General features: G+C 38.6%; 2 long non-coding RNA genes across 2 annotated transcripts in view; one reads left to right on the top strand and one right to left on the bottom strand.

Annotated features, from left to right (window-relative positions):
* The window catches only part of LOC103348757 (uncharacterized), a 43,980-nt gene extending 41,994 nt beyond the window's left edge, over window positions 1–1,986 (top strand). The window contains exon 3 of the long non-coding RNA XR_007920401.2: window positions 1,597–1,986. This is a non-coding gene — a long non-coding RNA (uncharacterized lncRNA). The remainder of the gene's footprint in view (window positions 1–1,596) is intronic.
* The window catches only part of LOC138848997 (uncharacterized), a 244,817-nt gene that overhangs the window by 70,789 nt on the left and 155,186 nt on the right, over window positions 1–18,842 (bottom strand). The window lies entirely within an intron of this gene.

The raw sequence follows: 18,842 nt of genomic DNA, 5'->3' as shown, positions 1-18,842 counted from the left end.
TCATTTGTGGTTTAAACATTGGATGAATGAATATTTGACCAACTTACTGTGAAGGAGATTGAAGTAGTAGATGAATAAGTGATTGAACCTGATTTTTTTTAACTTTTATTTAATGAATATAAATTTCCAAAGTACAGCTTATGGATTACAATGGCTTCCCCCCCCCCCCAAAAAAAAAAAAAACTTCCCTCCCACCTGCAACCCTCCCAATTCCCTCTCCCTCTCCCATTCCATTCACATCAAGATTAATTTTCAATTCTCTTTATATACAGAAGATCAGTTTAGCATATATTAAGTAAAGATTTCAACAGTTTGCACCCCCATAGAAACATAAAGTGAAAAATAATGTTTGAGTACTAGTTATAGCACTAAATCACAATGTACAGCACATTAAGGACAGAGATCCCACATGAGGAGTAAGTGCACAGTGACTCCTGTTGTTGACTTAACAAATTGACACTCTTGTTTATGGCATCAGTAATCACCCTAGGCTCTTGTCATGAGCTGCCAAGGCTATGGAAGCCCCTTGAGTTCTCCGACTCTTATCTTGTTTAGACAAGGTCATAGTCAAAGTGGAAGTTCTCTCCTCCCTTCAGAGAAAGGTACCTTCTTCTTTGAAGACCTGTTCTTTCCACTGGGATCTCACTCACAGAGATCTTTCATTTAGGTCCTTTTTTTTGCCAGAGTGTTTTGGCTTTCCATGCCTGTAATACTCTCATGGGCTTTTCAGCCAGATCTGCATGCCTTAAGGGCTGATTCTGAGGCCAGAGTGCTATTTAGGACATCTGCCATTCTATGGGTCTGCTGTGTATCTCGCTTCCCATGTTGGATCTGAACCTGATTTTTTAAAGGTGTCCTCAAATCTTCAAGAATCAATGGTACTCCATAAGCAGTCCAATTTCTTGCAATTTAAAAGTTGTTTTCTCTTTGTGGCTTACTTCTCTATCATGTCCAGCAACATAAAACTGCTTCAATTTTATCTATGTTAATTTCCAACCCTGAGATATTGCCATCTCTATGAAGGAAATATCTTTACTCCCAACTGTGTTCATATCAGAAAAATCTTTTTCTTGCCCCCAGTAACGTTGACAGAGTTGATTATAGCATAATTTTTTTTAAATGGTTGTAGCTTTTAATTTGATGCATTTTAAATCTTCAAAGTCTTTACATTGTACTTACGACACCCAGTAGGAATGTCAGCTTCCATAAGAATTTCAAAGTACTTGCCTTATATTTATTCATTTCTTTTCAAAGTACAAACATAAAATTTTTCTTTTTAGATTTGGATCTGTGTTCATGAAAGATAGAAATTGTAGAGAAAATAATATAGGTAGTAAGTTGAAATTTTGAATTAATATTGAAAGGTTTTTTTTGCTGAACAAATGCCAAATGAAAATATTCCCTCTTCCTAATACTTTGGAATGAGACTGATTTCTGCTTCACCTGATGACAATCTAAACCAAAGATGTCAGGAAAAAATGTTGAAATTCATATTCAACTGAGCACTGAATTATGTTTACCAATCCCTGGGATCAAATAATATACCCTGTAAGTCTCATGGCAATGAACTTTATTTTATGCTTTTCCTTTGCACAGATAACAAGGATCGGGGCCGGTGCTGTGGCGCAGTGGGTTAATGCTGTGGCCTGAAGCACCAGCATCACATATGGACGCCAGTTCAAGTCCCGGCTGCTCCACTTCCATCCAGCTCTCTGCTATGGCCTGGGAAAGCAGTGAAAGATGGCCCACATTCTTGGGCCCCTGCATCCATGTGGGAAGAAGCTCCTGGCTCCTGGCTTTGGATCGGCACAGCTCCGGCCATTGTGGCCAATTGGGGAGTGAACTAGTGGATGGAAGACCTCTCTCTCTGTCTCCCTCTCCTCTCTCTGTGTAACTCTGACTTTCAAATAAATAAATCAATCTTTAAAAAAAGAATATAATAAGGATCAAAAGTGTAGAGAATAAAAGATAAAATATAAAATAAAACAATCAGCATTCATTTGTCAAAAATAACACAGAGGTGGGAATTTTGCCTGGCAGTTGAGGCACCTGCATTCCATATCTGAGTGTCTGGATTCATGTTGAGACTCTGGCTCCTGACTTCAGCTTTCCACCAGTGCTGACCCTAGGGAGGCAGTGGTGATGTCTCAAGTGGTTGGGTTCCTGCCAGTTAAATGGGAATGCTAAACTGAGTTCTTCACTCTTGGCATTTGGGAAATGAGCCCTTGATTAGAAACTCTCTTTCTTTGTTGGTTTCTCTGTCTCTGAAAACAAACAAACAAATTCAAATGGAGTAAAAATTGAGTTATGTTCTCCCACTCCTGTCAGACATGGTTAAAACAATTGATAACACTCAACATTCTTGGGGATTTGAGAAAACAACCCCTCTCATTTATTTCTAGTGGGAATGTAAATTGGCCCAAGTGACTTGGGGAGTAATTTTTATAATAGCTGTCAAGAGCCCTAAAAATGCAATAATCCTTGACTCAGAGGTCCCAGCTTTAGGAATTTACCCTTATGAAATTCTTATGTAAGTTGGAAAATATAAGACAAAAAACAGCAGTATAGTAAGGTTTATAATAGTGAAAAAATTGGAAAGTTCCAAGATGGCAGGGTAGGGAGGGAGCTTACTGCTCTTGTCTAGGAGAAGATAGATTTAAAAAAGTGGAGAGACTGCAGTCTCAGGGAAGAGTTAGGGAGAAAATGACAGAGGAAACTCTATGCAAATTAGAAGGACATGGTGGACCTATGTAGAGTACGTGGATGTCTACAACTCGGGACTCCAGCAACTGAGAACCTATGCACCAGTATTGGAAAGTGAGGTGAAACCAGACCACAGCAGCCCAAGCCATTGGCAATAAAGCTACAGGAAGAGCTTAGAGGAAACCTGGCTTGGAGCCTTGTAGGGGATAGTGTACCTGCCAAACTAGAGGAGAGAAAAAAAAAGGAAAAAGGAAAAAAGGAGTGACACGTTTCTCTCTCCCTGATCACTTTACAATGGCACCTATAACAAGCTGATAGAGCAGGTGCCATTTTGGACATATGTAACAGTTGCGCCAGCTCATGTCCAGCAACCAGCCTAGTGGAAACTCCTGGCTCTGGTGGCGAGAACTAGGAGGGATGGATGTTTGTGACTGTGAAAAAAACTGAGGCTGTGTGGGAGGACTCACAGTGTGGCTGGGACTTTGGGCAGTCACTGTTGGAGACTCTACACAGGGCTTCCTGGTTACCTGGTCAGGGACATTGCTTGGAAATCTGAGCTTACACTGAGCACTGCACAAATCCTTTGTTGGTCATTGTGTCAGAGCAGATGAATATTATACACACTGGGGCTAGGGCTCTGGCACTGGTCTCCTTTGAGGAGAGGAGCTCAGCTGTGCAGAATAAATTTCCCTTCTGATTTAAAAAAGGGGGGGGCAATGCTGTGGTTTAGTGGGTAAAGCCACTTTCTGCAGTGCCGGTATGCCCATATGGGTGCCAGTTTGTATCCAGGCTGCTTTGCTTCTGATCAAGCTCTCTGCTATGGCCTGGGAATGCAATAGAAGATGGTTCAGATCCTTGGGCCCCTGCACCCTCGTGGTAGACCTGGGTGAAGCTCCTGGCTCCTGGCTTTGGATCAGTGCAGCTCCGGCCATTGTGGCCAACTGAGGAGTGGGCCAGCAGATGGAAGACCTCTCTCTGTCTCTCTCTGCCTTTCCTCTCTCTGTGTAACCTTGACTTTCAAATAAATAAATAAATTTACCAAAAAAGGAGAATTTACTACTACTACAAACCTGGGTGTGTCATCTTAGACATGCCCTTCACTCTGGAGACTGAGTTCCCTGGCCACACCCACTATAAGCCTCTAGATATCACTGAAAGCAGACACTCCAATTATTTACAGAGGAATAAGACAAAGATAAAAACCACCACAGTGAAGAAACAAAGAATAAACCAATGAGTATCTAAACAAAGCTGAATAACAAACACATTAACTCAAGAAACAAGAATAAAGAAGAAAACATGATGCACCCAAAAGAATAGTACTTCAATACTAGATTGTGAAGATGATGAGATTAGAGAAATACAAGAAATGGAATTCAAAAATTGATCAGAAGATCACATAGAAGTAATCAGAAGCAAATGCTTGAATTTCTGAAAGAAAATTTCTCCCACGAAATTGAGATTATAATGAGTAATCAAAATGAAATGAAGAATTCAACAGAACAAATAAAAAATGCAGTAGAAAGCCTTAACAACAGAATCAGTGAAGCAGAAGAAAGAATATCTGACATAGAAGACAAAGCACAGGAAATTATACAGTCAAACCAAAACCAAGAAGAGAAAATTAGAAAGCTAAAAAATATTGCTGAGAATCTACAGGATGCTATCAAAGGACGAAGTCAGACTATCCCTATTTGCAGATGTCATGATTCTATATATAGAAGATCCAAAAAGATTCCACCAGGAGACTATTGGAACTCTTATAGAAGAGTTTGGTAAAAGTACCAGGATATAAAGTCAGTACACAAAAAATTAACAGCCTTTGTATACATATACAATACCAAGGCTGAGATTGAGCTTCTGAGATCAATCCCATTCACAATAGCAACAAAAAAATCAAATACCTTGGAATAAATTTAACCAAGGATGTCAAAGATCTCTACAATGAGAATTACAAAACATTAATGGAAGAAATAGAAAAAGATACAAAAAATGGAAAAATCTCACATATTCATGGATTAGAAGAATTAATTCCATCAAAATGTCCATTCTTCCGAAAGCAATTTACAGATTCAATGCGATACCAATCAAAATACCAATACAGCCTCTTTAACAAATGGTGCTAAACAAGTGGATTTCCATATGCAGAAGTATGAAGTAAGACTACTACCTTATACCTTACAGAAAAATCCACTTAACATGGATTAAAGATCTAAAGCTATGACCTAACACCATTAAATTATTAGAGAACATTGGGGAAACCCTGCAAGACATTGGCACAGGCAAGACTTCTTGGAAAAGACCCCAGAGGCATAGGCAGTCAACACCACAATTAACAAATGGGATGCATCAAATTGAGAAGTTTCTGTATGGCAAAAGAAACACTCAGGAAAGTGAAGAGGCAACTGACAGAATAGGAGAAATTATTTGCAAACTATCCAATTGATAAAAGATTAATAAGCAGAATATACAAAGAGATCAAGACACTCCACAACAACAAAACAAACAATCCAGTTAAGAGATGGGCCAAGCACTTAAACAGATGTTTTTGTAAAAGAGGAAATCCAAATGGCAAACAGATACATGAAAAAAAAAATGTCAGAATCACTAGCCACCAGGGAAATAAAAATCAAAAAAATCAAAACCACAATGAGGTTTCACCTCATCCAGTTAAAATGAGCTTTCATACAGAAATGAACAAACAACAAATGCTAGCAAGGATGTTGTGAAAAAAGCACACTAATCCACTGTCATTGGGAATGTAAACTGGTAAAGCCACTATAGAAGACAGTATGAAGATAACTCAAAAATCTGAATATACAGCTCTCTGCTGTGGCCAGAGAGTGCAGTGGAGGATGGCCCAGGTGCTTGGGCCCTGCACCCCATGGGAGACCAGGAAAAGCACCTGGCTCCTGGCTCCTGCCATTGGATCAGCGCGGTGCGCCGGCCGCAGCGCGCCGGCCGCGGCGGCCATTGGAGGGTGAACCAACGGCAAAGGAAGACCTTTCTCTCTGTCTCTCTCTCTCACTGTCCACTCTGCCTGTTAAAAAAAAAATCTGAATATAGACCTCCGATATAATCCAGCCATCCTACTCTGGGGAATTTGCCCAAGGGAAATGAAATCAGTAAATACAAATGTTATCTGCACCTCCATGTTTATTGCAGTTCAATTCACAATAGCTAAGACATGGAATCAACCTAAATGTCCATCAAAGGAAGACTGCATAAAGAAATTATGGGATATGTACACTATGGAATACTACACAGTGGTAAAAGAAATGAAATCCAGTAATTTGAAACAAAACAAATTAATCTGTAAAGCATCATACTCAGTGAAATAAGTCAGCCCCAAAAGGACAAATACCATATGTTTGCCCTGATCTGTGTAACTAATAGAGCACCTGAAAGGATATCTGTAGAAGTGAAATTGACACTCAAGAAAGGATGAGCTGCCCTTTTCTTGACTGTCAAGAAACAGGTTCGTTTTTTTAGTTTTTTTTTCTTTGTACTTTTTTTTGAATACTTAACATAGAGTTAATCATATGTGTATAAAGTCAATTTAGGGTGGATCTCAGTAAAAACAAGAGTGGAAATAAGAGAGGGAGGAAGAATTTTGTAACTGGAAAGCTGTATAGTTCTGCATACATTCATGTGGACTTCTAAGGGTACAGTTTGTTTTTTAAAAATTTTTTTTAAAGATGTATTTTATTTAGTTGAAAGACAGAGTTACACAGAGAGAGGTAAAGCCAGAGAGAAAGAGAGGTCTTCCATCCACCAGTTCACTCTCCAATTGACCGCGATGTCCAGAGCTGGGCTGATCTGAAGCCAGGAGCTTCTTTCAGGTCTCCCAAGTTGGTGCAGGTGCCCAAGGATTTGGGCCATCTTCTACTGCTTTCCTAGGTACAGCAGTGAGCTGAATCAGAAGTGGAGTAGCTAGGACTTGACCCAGCACCTATATGGGATGCCAGCACTGCAGGCTGGGGCTTTAACCTGCTGTGCCACAGCAATGACCCCAAGGGTACAGTTTGAAACTTGTCATGGGACTCTAAATCCCAAAACTTGGTGGTAAAACTGCCATCTTAATTGTTAAAGTGATCATATTAGGTGTTAAAGTGAACAAGTGAAAATATAGATAGGATTAAGTGCTAAAGTGATCCTATAAATAGGATCAAGTATCTAGTAATAATAATAGAATTAAAAGGAGAGACTGTTGCAACATAGGAAGCAGTCTACCCAGCAGACTCATAGAATGACAATTGCTTTAAGTAACACTCTGACCTCAGAATTAGCTTTAAGTCTTCCTGGTCTGGCTGAAAAGCCTGTGAGAGCATTTCAGGCATGGAAAGCCAAGGCACTGTGGCAAAAAATGTTCTACATGAAGGATCCCTGTGAGTGAGACTCCAGCAGAAATAAGTGGCCATCAAACAAGGTTGTACTTTTTTCCATATAGAAGAGAGAACTTCCACTTTGCTTAGGGCCTTTCCAAATACTGATGGAGTTTGTGGACTCAAAAGGCTTCCATAGCCTAGGCAGCTCATGTCAAGAGTCTTGGGTAGTTACTTACATAATACATAATTGTGCTAATTGTTAAATTAGCAACAGGAGTCACTGTGCACTAAGTCCCCATGTAGGACCTCTGTCCTCAGTGAGTTTTATTGTGAGAATTAACTGTAAAACTAGTTCTCAACAGTATTTTTTTGTGTATGTATATGCAAATCGTTGAAATCTTTACTTAGTATACAGTTGGTCTTCTGTGTACAGAGTTAATTGAAAATGAATCCTGGCCAGCGCTGCGGCTCACTAGGCTAATCCTCCGCCTGTGGTGCTGGCACACTGGGTTCTAGTCCCAGTCGGATTCTGTCCCGGTTGCTCCTCTTCCAGTCCAGCTCTCTACTGTGGCCCGGGGAAGGCAGTAGAGGATGGCCCAAGTCCTTGGGCCCTGCACCCACATTAGAGACCAGGAGGAAGCACCTGGCTCCTGGCTTCAGATCGGCACAGGCGCCGGCCATAGTGTCCAATTGGGGGGTGAACCAACGGAAGGAAGACCTTTCTCTCTGTCTGTCTGTCTGTCTCTCTCTCTCTCACTAACTCTGCCTGTCAAAAAAAAAAAAAAAAAAAAAAACGAAAAGAAAGAAAGAAAGAAAATGAATCCTAATGGAGAATGGGAGTGGGAAGAGGAGTGGGAGGAGGAGGAGGAGGTGTGGGAGTGTGGGTGGGAGGGCGGGTATGGTGAGAAGAATAACTATATTCCTAAAGTTGTACTTATGAAATTTGTATTCCTCAAAAAATAAAAAAAATTAAAAAATAGTGGAAAATTGTACATAACTTTAAAGTCATGGATATAGTGGTGGTTGAAAAAAACTGTGATGTTAGTAGAGTAGCCTACTATGTGGATGAAAAATAATAAAGTACTAAGAAGGAAAACGTTCCACAAGACATTATAAAAAGAGAACTTTAGTATACCATGGATAGCCTGAACCACTTTGGGTTTTTTAAAAGTGCATAATTGTATCCATTTTATAAGAGCTTTAAAGAGGGCAGGCACTGTGGCGCAGCAGGGTAAGCTGTCATCTGCAGTGCTGACAGCCCATATGGGTGTTGGTTTGAGTCCCAGCTGCTCCACTTCTGATCCAGCTCTCTGCCATTGCAGCTGGGAGAGCAGTCAAAGATGGTCCAAGTCCTTGGGCCTCTGCACCCATTTGGGAGGCCTGGAAGAAGCTCGTGGCTCCTGGCTTCTGATCAGCCTAGTTCTGCGGCCATTTGGGGAGTGAGCTAGCAGATGTAAGATCTCTCTCTCTTCTCCCTCTCTCTCCTTCTCACCCCCCCATAACTCTGACTTTCAATTAAATAAATAAATAATAAAAAAGATTTAAAAATTAATTAACACTTAAAAGCATTCTCATATTTTTGTTCAGGAGTTCAGCATTATTTTGTGGAAAATGTCGTAAATGTTGAGCTCTAAAAGTTGAGGAACATCTATCTGGTAATCTTATCTAGTAAAGGTCCGATTAAGAGGATGTTTTTCCTCTTAGGTCTCTTAAAAGCCATTCCTATTGTCCTAAGAACAGAACTACTGTGAATTAATAATAAAAAAAAGCAATTGGATATTAATTTACTTCTAGGTCTGGTCCATTCACAGAATTTTTATAATTTTCGCCAATTCAAATAAATTCAATGCTTTATCTATCTGTAAAATGGGAAAATTAAAGATGAATTGAAATAAAATAATAACAGGTACTTGCATATATAAATTTTGAGCAGTCTTTAACCTCTTTTTTGTGGAAAATTTTTCAGAGGTTATTTTCTTAAGCTATTAGAATACACTATCTTTGATTTAGGAAATCCATTGAATGATCTCTTATTAAACTTCTTCTACTAGAAGCTTGTCTTGGAGAAGATAACTTTCTTTCTTTTTAAATATTCTGTTACAGCTATTAGATGTATTTCCTTACTGAATTTTGGTCAGAAAATTGCATAGAACAATTTTCCCAATTCAGCTCTTTTCTTTTTGAGATCTATCCATTTCTACTCTTGCATGCTCTCTTTTTGCAGGCTTCTATTTCCTTTGCACAAGTGGGCTCATCTAAGTCTTATGCTTCGTTTGGACTCTGACAGTTAATAAAGGCCTTGCTGTATATCCTGGATCAAAAGGACTTTGCTATTTTGTCAAAGTTAAGCTGCCTTAAAAAATTCTTGCTTTTCAGTTCTGTGGATGGAAACCAGTGGTATAGAGTGGTTATTGGTGAACTTTTTTCATATTTTATATTTGACCTTTTCACTTCTCATTATTTCTTTTGTTTTCTTTAAGAGGATTTTTCTTGTCTTCTGTGGGTCACAAATATTGTGGTCACCCATATTTTTAGTACTTCTGATGTTTAGAAAGGTGGGCATACCTCATACATTTCATCACATATACAATGAAAGCTGAGCTTTAGAATAAATCCCATGTGCCAGGAAGAAATCTAATTTTCAATTTCTTATGTTTTGGTTTATGATGTTGTTTCGGAAGAAGTGCTATGCTATTCACTCAAAATGCATCAGTGTGTGGGTTATTGTGTTTCACTTGCTGTTTTCTATGCTCAGTGGAGCTCTAGGCTGAGGAAGCTACCCATAGGCAAAAACAATATAGAATATCTCTGATTCAGCACTTGGTACCACTTTGTATGACATAAATCCATTAATGCAGTTTTGGATAGTCTTCCAAAGCCTTTGGAAAGTCAAGATCATTGCCACTTAAATATGATTGATGACCTTAATTAGTTTAATTTGCCATTTATATTCTTGTCAATTCCAGAAGTAAGACAATAAGCACATTTTAAAAGACTTATTTATTATTTATTTTACAGTTTGAGAGAGAGGGAGAGAGAGAGAATCTTCTGTTCTCTGGTTCACTCCCCAAATGCCAGCAACAGCCATGGCTAGGCCAGGCCAAAGCCAGGAATCAGGAACTCCATACACATCTCCAATTTGAGTGGCAAGGACTCAGGTACTTTGTCCATAATCTGCTGCCTTCCCAAATGCATTAGCAGGTGGCTGGATTGGAAGCACAGTAGTCCCCCTTCAAATCTGGCATTCTAAGATGGGAGGTAGGTTCTATGCAGCACCTCAACCTGTTATGCCACACACCGGCCCAAAAAATAAATTAAAGTAAATTAAATAGATTAAATAAAATTTAAGCAAATCTTTAAATAAGAATTAATTAATAGCAGGACTAACCAGAGACACTAAGAATGAAAATCTCAAGGAATCTCTGAGCCTCTTGAGCAAAACTGTCCTCTAGAAATACAATGCAAGCCACACTGATAATTAAAAGTTTTTAATTATTACATTAAAAATAAAATGAGATGGCATTAATTTTAAGAATATATTTTATTTTACTTAATACAATCAAAATATATCAACACACAACCTGTTTAAAAAATTCAGAGGTTTTATATTTTTTCATTAGTAATCTTGAAAACAGGTATGCACATGTATTTTATACTTATAGTGTATTTTAATTTAGACTAATCGTATTTGAAGTGTTCAACAGTCCTATGTGTCTAGAGGCTATCATTAGATAGTATAGATACACATTTTTAAAAATTAAGTGAGAGATCTAGTTCATTCTTATTTGATCTTGATGAGAGACATAGAGTGGCTAGCATATTACTACAATTAGAGTAATTAAATAAATATTTTAAATGACAACCAATCTAAGGACAGATATCAAGCTACCACTTAATAAAGGATATGTAATGCATATACTGCTGATTCATTTCCAAAGCATAAAAAAATATAAGCTGCTAGTTCCTTCTATTATACACCAAATAAAACTAACCCACAAATCTGAAGGGAAAAGTAAAACACATAAGACCAATGATGGAACATGTTTGACCAAACACAAGCCTTTTCTGCAGTATCCTGGGGAGATAAATTTAAGGGCAAAACTCTGGGCATGAAGGCAGAGATCCAAAGGGTGAATCAAAGATCTTCCAAATGTCAGCTTTTATATGTTGTCCATATGTTAGTCCCTTACCGAAGCTTGCTGAACTGACAGGCAAGCTGGCTGATGGGATATACAGTGGGGATGTTACAGTATCATATTCTAGTTAAAATAGGAATATCTTGCACTTAAGCAACCTTCAGTTTTTCAGAGGGTGTTTTCATTGCACAACTGTGAAAGCAGGCTTTCTTAATTGCAGTATACTGAGCAAACTAAGACCAAAAATTTCATTTCAATGATTATTGAGCAATTAACAGGCAAGGAATCATGTTAGGTTGCATGAGCTAATGGTAGTTGTTACCTGAGAACTTAAGATAAATAGTATCTTATATATCTAAATCCTGAAAACCATCATTGGAGTCATTTAGTTTCAGGTTCACATATTTAGATCTGCTTCAGACAAATACCCAAATCTTGCTGTTTAGCCAAATCTACCTTCTTTTTAACCATGGTGATTGGGATTTATTATGGAGGAGCCTCAAGGAATCTTTGCCTCATGCTAAGGTAGGGACATTTAAACTCTTTATTCTTCTTTTCATTGATTCTTTTCAGAATTCACACAGAGCTTTCCAATGGGGACAGAAAAGATAACTGAGATGGGGTTACTTTTATTGTCTTAACAAGATCTCCTTGATCCTTAAGATTCTTGGACTTACATGGGAGCTCTACCTGCAGGAATTGAAACATCCTATGAGAGTTATGGGTGCTAATACTGATGGACAGATGGACACCACTGTTTTTAAAAAACAGGTTTATTTTTTAAAAATATTTATTTTGTTTGGAAGGAAGAGTTACAGAGAGGCAGAAGCGGAGAGGGAGAGAGAAGTCTTCCATCCTCTGGTTCATTCCCTACGTGTCCCTACGTGGGTGCAATGGCTGCAGCTGGGCTGATCTGAAGCCAGGAGCCAGGAGCTTCTTCCATCTCCCAAGTGGGTGCAGGGGCCCAAGGACTTGGAGCATCTTCTGCTTTCCTAGGCCGTAGTAGAGAGCTGGATCAGAAGTGGAGCAGCTGGGACTTGAACTGGCGTCCGTATGGGATGCCGGCACTGCAGGCAGTGATCTTAACTGCTTCATCATTGTGCTGATCCCCCCAAAATTTATTTTTTAAAAAGATTTACTTGAAAGTCAGAGTTAGAGAGGGAGGGTGGGAGAGGGAGAGAGAGAGAGAGAGAGAGAGAAAGAGAGAGAAAGAGAAAAATAGAGAGACTGTCTTCTCCCTGGAGGTCAACATGAGAAAGGACAGAATATTCTGACAAAGTATTCCCAAAGTTGTATCTTTTTTATCTTAGTCAACTGATTTAAAAATTCAAGTCTAGTTGTCCAGAAATGTCACCACCTTTTTCTTTCTTTCCTCCCTCCCTCCATCCCTCCCTTCCTTCTTTCATCTTCTTTTATTTTTTTCTTTTTCAGATTGTTCTAAGTAATTTTTAAACATTGTAGCTCTGGGGCTAGTGTTCTGGCACGGTGGGTTAAGCCACCACTTGTGATGCCAGCATCCCATGTTAGAGTGCCAGTTCAAGTTACAATTGTTCTGCTTCTGATCCAACTCCCTGCTGATGCACCTGGAAAAGCAGTGGAGGATGGCCTAAGTATTTGGGTACCTGCCACCCATATGGGAGACCTGGATGGAGTTATTGGCTCCTGGCTTTGGTTGGAGCAGACATCTGGGGAATGAACAAACAGATGGAAGATCTGTTTCTCTGTCTGTCCCTTTGTCTCTGTTACTCTGCCTTTTAAATAAATAAAAATAAATATTTTAAAAAGTTGTAGTTCTGAAGCTTTTTTAAAAAATAAATTTTGGTACTTATATATATAAGCAACAGGAACTGAAAATTCACCACACATTTACTTAATTCTTTAGCTTGACCTTCTAGTAAATCTTCATTAATTTTGAGATACTCTTTTGTCTTGGTGATTAAAGATGATAGTTCAATGATGAGCATCTTTTTTTTTTTTTTTCCTTAATTGGCAGAAGGGCTTACACTTACCGCTAATGTGCTTCTCATTTTGTCAGTTTGGATTCAAACCAACCTCTGTAATAACCACCACTGAATGCAGATTTTTGTAGACTTTGAACAACTTGTTTTATTTACATTTCATGGCTTGCAAAGAATAACGGCCCGCAAATCCTGCAGCAATAGTCAGTTCAGCTGCTACCACTGTATTGGCCATGGTTCAGGCTCAGCCCGTCTGCTTTGACTGGGAGGGTAGTTCATCCCACTTCAAAGGCTGCAGCCACCAACAGCAAGCACAAATGCCACCTCTTTTAGGAGAAATGAGTGGAAATTTCTTGTGACTTTCCAGTCCTTGGCATTGGTCCTATTTATCCTGGGTAAATATCATGGGAATTTTTTATACATATGGCTATTATAGGTTTCCCACTTTTATTGTACTCAGAAATTACTATGTCACGTAATTACTTAAATTGCCAGCAAATTTACCCTTAATTCATATTATAAATTGGCAAATAATTCAACCTTATTTTATTTTTTCTTTCAAATTGTGCCTAGCTATTGTTCTACTAAATTTACATGTTTAAGCTATATGTATCTTTACTAAATTTGTTGCAACAAATAGTATGACCAAATAGTATTTTAGTAGTAAAAAGTATCTGATATTTGTTCCCACATATATATGTATTTTGTTGTTTATTCGAAAGGCAGAATTACAAAGACACTGAGAGAGACAGACAGATGGAGAGAGAGAGAGAGAGAAATCTTCTATCTACTACTTTACTTCCCAAATGGCTGCAATGGCCATGGCTGGGCCAGGCTAAAGCTGGGTGTGAGGAGCTTCATCTATGTCTCCCAGGTGAGTGGCAGGGGCCCAACCACTTGGACCATCTTTTGCTGCTTTCTTAGGCCATCAGCAGGGAACTGAGTCAGAAGTGGAGCAGCCAGGACAGGAACCGGCTCACATATGGGATGCTGGTGTCACAGGCTATGGCTTTATCCACTATTCCACAATGCCGGCCCCAATTTGTCTTTCTTTTCAATCATTTATTTGTTCTTATCTAATACAAGAAGTTCTCTTCTTTTGTACAGGCATAGTGTATTTCCCCTTCTGACTTTACTTGGTATAAGACCTTTCTTCTGGGGCCTAACTAGAGTTTCTGGAACAGATGATTTTTCTTCAGCTTTTTGCACTTCCCAAAGTTGTTAGAGACCATCAGGAACCACTATACCAATATTGGTCCTAAGAAGACCATATTTTCTTAGAATACTGACTTTGAAGGAAAGGAAATCAATGGAGAGATGCCTCAGGGGTTAACAAGGTTTTTGGATCATTTTGTTTATCATTTAATTTTGAAATGAGAGTGACTTTCCAAGGTTGTGATCATAAAGAAAATGTCCCTTGTAGAAGGGACAATGGTTTCATCATGTTTATCTTCACTAACCTGCTTGAGGATGTGATGAGCTCTAGATAGTAGTGATATTTCTTTATCAAAAATAAAACTGATAGAAAAGAAGAAGAAAAGGAAAAGATGGTAAGGACTTGTTTCAGACTCTCATAGTCTAAGCTGGGTAAAAGATGTGATTATACTTAGAATGGGATGAGGGAAGTAGTTTTGAAAATTATGGAAAAATATGGAGCTTCTGTTTTGGAGGATTGGTTTTGAACTCTGGTCTCATGTTACAGTCACCAAACACTTTTAAGAAATACCTGATGCCAGGACCCCGCTTCAGGATAATTGAATCTCTGAGAAGTAGGACCCAGGAAGGATATTTTTCAGAAGCCTCAGAAATTTCTAATGTGGGTAAGAGTTGAGAATCTATTGTATAAATATGATAGTTCCCCACTTCATATCAGTTAAATCATAAGGTTTCATTGTGTGAATAGGATCAGTATTTTTAAAAGCTCTCCACATGGTTCCATGTATCTCTCTGAGAATCACTGCATTAGGGAACCAGGCTTAGAGATTTTGAAAGCATGAATGGTGGGAGATGGAGGGACTTGCCTCTAAAACTCAGGATGTCCGTTTTCTTTCTCTGGGATTTTCTCTCATTTTATCTCTGCTTGGTTTGTTTTAATACTTAATCTCTTCCCTGGGTTGTCTTTATACCTGCCCATGTCTGGACTCAGAAACAAATGTATTCTGTGCTATCATAGACCTATAGATCTAGACAAGTCCTGTACTTTGTCGTATCCATGTTTGCCTTAAAACCCCAGACTGAACCAGTCTTTATTCTTCCTGGTCTTCCATGAACCTGTGAAGGGACGTTAAAACATTATTATACATGATCCTAGGGATTTAAGAGTTTATACTTGCAGAGCTCCTGATGAAGAAATAAATTTCAATTTACTATGACTTGGACTTGATCTACCATTGCAGTTTATTCTTACTTTAAAAGGAGACCACATGCTATTTATTCTGTGAACTGTAAGCAGTCTAATATCAACCACCTTACTTGAACTGGTTTCTTCTTCATTCAAATCTGCTTGCTATCCATATTCCTTATCTCAATGAATGCTGTCATTATACAACATATGCCTAAACTTGCCAGTTGCATCCTAAAATGACAAATTTTGTGGTTTTTAATAAGACATTGAGTTTTCTAACAAACTGAAAATGAATCCATTAACCTTCTGTAATTTTTAATTCTTTGGAGGATTTCTTGATGGCTAGAACCCTTTAACATCCAGTCAGTCCTTAGATTCTATTAATTCCACATATTAATTTATTTCCTCATTTTTTCCCACCCTGACCATATCTGCCACAATTCAAATCAACATTTCAACTCACTCCTTTTCTTGTCTGCCAATCTCTTGTCTCTTCACTTGCCCCTCTTTTCTCCCTCCCCCTAAGCCATCCTTCTTACTGCTGCCAAATTGGTCTATCTCAAATGAAAATGTGATCATCTTTATTCCATACTCAAGTTTTTTAAATGACCATCCAATGTGTCAAAAGTAAAACCTTTGTATGGCATATAAAACTTCATTAGGTAGTCCTCCTGTTTTATACCTTTTACTGAACTAGTTGGTAGATTCCTGAACAGGCTGTGTTGTTTTGCCCAGGATGAAGCCAGGAACCAGGCACTTCTTCCAGGTCTCCCATGTGGCTGCAGGGGCCCAAGCATTTGTGCTATCTTCTGTTGCTTTCCCAGGTGCATTAGTAGGGAGCTGGATTGGAAGAGGAGCAGCCAAGTCTCTAACTGGTGCCCTTATGGGATGCAGGTTACGCAAGCTTAACCAGCTGAGCCACAGTGTTGGCCCCCACAGCCAAGCTTCTTAAATTTTAATATACATATAAATCACCTCTGAGTCCTGTTAAGATATAAACAGGCATTTGAGACAGAGGTTAAGAACTGCATCCCACAGTAGACTGCCAGAGTTGGAGTCCTGGCTTCACTTCCAGTTCCAGTTTCCTGCTAATGTACATCCTGGGAGGCAGTAGCTGATGGCTCAAGTACTTGGGTCCCTGCCACCCATATGAGAGATCTGGATTGAATTCCTGCCTCCTTCCCGGCTTCTACCTGGTGCAGCCGTGGCTGTTACAGGCATTTGAGGAGTGAATGAACAGATGGAAGATGTTTGTCTCTGACTTTCTGTTTCTGTGTTTTACAAATAAATAAATAATTTTTAATAAAGAGACAAAATTCTGAGTCAGTATGTCTGGGGTCTGTGATTCTATATAACTAATACATCCTGAAATTCTAAGAAGCTGTTTTTACGAATCACACTTTGATTAGCAAAGGTTTAGAATTCATGGCCTTGTCTAAATAAGGTCAGAGTTTGTGAACTCAAGAGGCTTCCATAGCCTTGGCAGCTCATGACAAGAGCCTCGGGTGATTATTGACGTCATAAATAAGAGTGACAATTGTTAAATCAACAATGGGAGTCACTGTGCCCTTACTCCCCATGTAGGATCTCTGTCCTTAATGTGTTGTACTATACGAATTAATGGTAAAATTAGTATTCAAACAGTACTTTATTGTGTCTGTGTGGGTGCAAACTGTTGAAATCTTAGTATATACTAAGTTGATCTTCTGCATATAAAGATAATTAAAAATGAATCTTAATGAAGAATGGGATGGGAGAGGGAGTAAGAGATGGGATGGTTTGTGGGTGGGAGGGTGGTTATGGGGGGAAATCTGCTATAATCCAAAAGTTGTACTTTCAAGATTTATATTTATTAAATAAAAGTTTTAAAAAAAAGAATTCATCATGTATAGAATTCATTATGTCAAGCATTAGATTCATTGAGTCTTTTATCTTGAAGATGAAGTCATCACTATCTCTTAAAATTTGTTTAAAAATGAAACCTGAGTATTGTTTTTGTTCTCAGATTTTTGCTCTTCCTCAGGCTTCTGAACCCAGTCAACATGTTGTCACCATGCATCCTCTTCAACTGTTCTACTCCACAATAATCTATTCTTTCTTCTAAGTATTCCCCCAGTTACCAGTAGTTCTTTTCTCATCTCGGCTAGTTTTGTTTCCAAATCAAGGTTGTAAGCTTCTTAAGGGCAAAGGTCATATCTTATTCATTCACCACCTGCACTGAAAATAATGCTGCATATCTAATATCAACAAATAATATGAACTTATAAGTACAAATGCATCCAGGATGTTCAAGGACTACACTCCATTTTTTTGTATATATTTCCTCATTTAATCTTTCACAAAACCTGTGAAGTTCCCTCCTTTTTGCTTATAAACAAAGTGAGACCCAGAGAGTTTGTTAACTAGGTAAAGTAATTTACTTAGTAGTGGCATCAAGATTTGAACTCAGGTGTAATTCCATAATTCATCTTTTCTCTCTTGTACACTATACTGCTTCCTATTACACACGCCACTTTATTATAATAATGTGAACTAATCCTGTGAACTACTCACTGGTTGAACCAGAATCAAATCAGAAGCCTTATTCAGACTTTATCTTATTTTTTTTTTAAATGGCAGGAACCTCCACATTAGGAATCAACAAGGAGAATTTTAAAAAGGGTTTCTGGTATAATTACTGCTTTTTTCAGATAAGCTACTTTCCTGGACTTTGGCTGCTTTCAGACTGGGAGTGCTGTGAGCTTTCTGAAGGGTTGGCAGTTCTGACAAGGCTGTTGTCAAGGCTTCCACCCAAATTAGTGGCTACATGGTTGTCTGATCCTCACCATCACTTCCTTACTTCATTTACTTCACTTCTGGCTTTCTGTGTTCTCAAACTGAAGACTGATATGGTGGTGGCATATTTATTCTACTGAGGTACCAGTTGACATAGAAGTAGTTGTTTTGTAATTCACCACGTTTTATGACTCACTGCCTGCCTGTCTTATGTCAATTTCACCTACAAGAGGAAATGTCCTTATGTCTAGATGGACTGCAATGTAGTCTAGGTTTTCTGATACTTATTGGTCTGTTGCTTGCAAATTAAATATAGAAATGAATAAGTAAAATTCTAAAAGGGAAAAACCTACTTTCTCCTTTTCACTTACTCAAGGCTTATGAAACGTGTTGGGTGTGTGAGGAGTGGTTCAGATGTCCCACAGTTCTTACTAGCATCGTCCATTCCTCTAATTAGATGCCCTTTTCAGTGAAGACAAACAGGAAGAATTCCACATGCTCACTGGTTTATTAACACAAAAGCACTCAAACTTCCTTAGGGATTTTCTGTTAATTTTTATAATCCAATAACTAGCATTTTATTTTTTTAAATGGCTAT

This window comes from Oryctolagus cuniculus, chromosome 3 (genome assembly GCF_964237555.1).
Source record: "Oryctolagus cuniculus chromosome 3, mOryCun1.1, whole genome shotgun sequence".
Classification (NCBI taxonomy): Eukaryota; Metazoa; Chordata; class Mammalia; order Lagomorpha; family Leporidae; genus Oryctolagus; species Oryctolagus cuniculus.
This window is presented reverse-complemented; position numbering and strand designations above follow the sequence as displayed.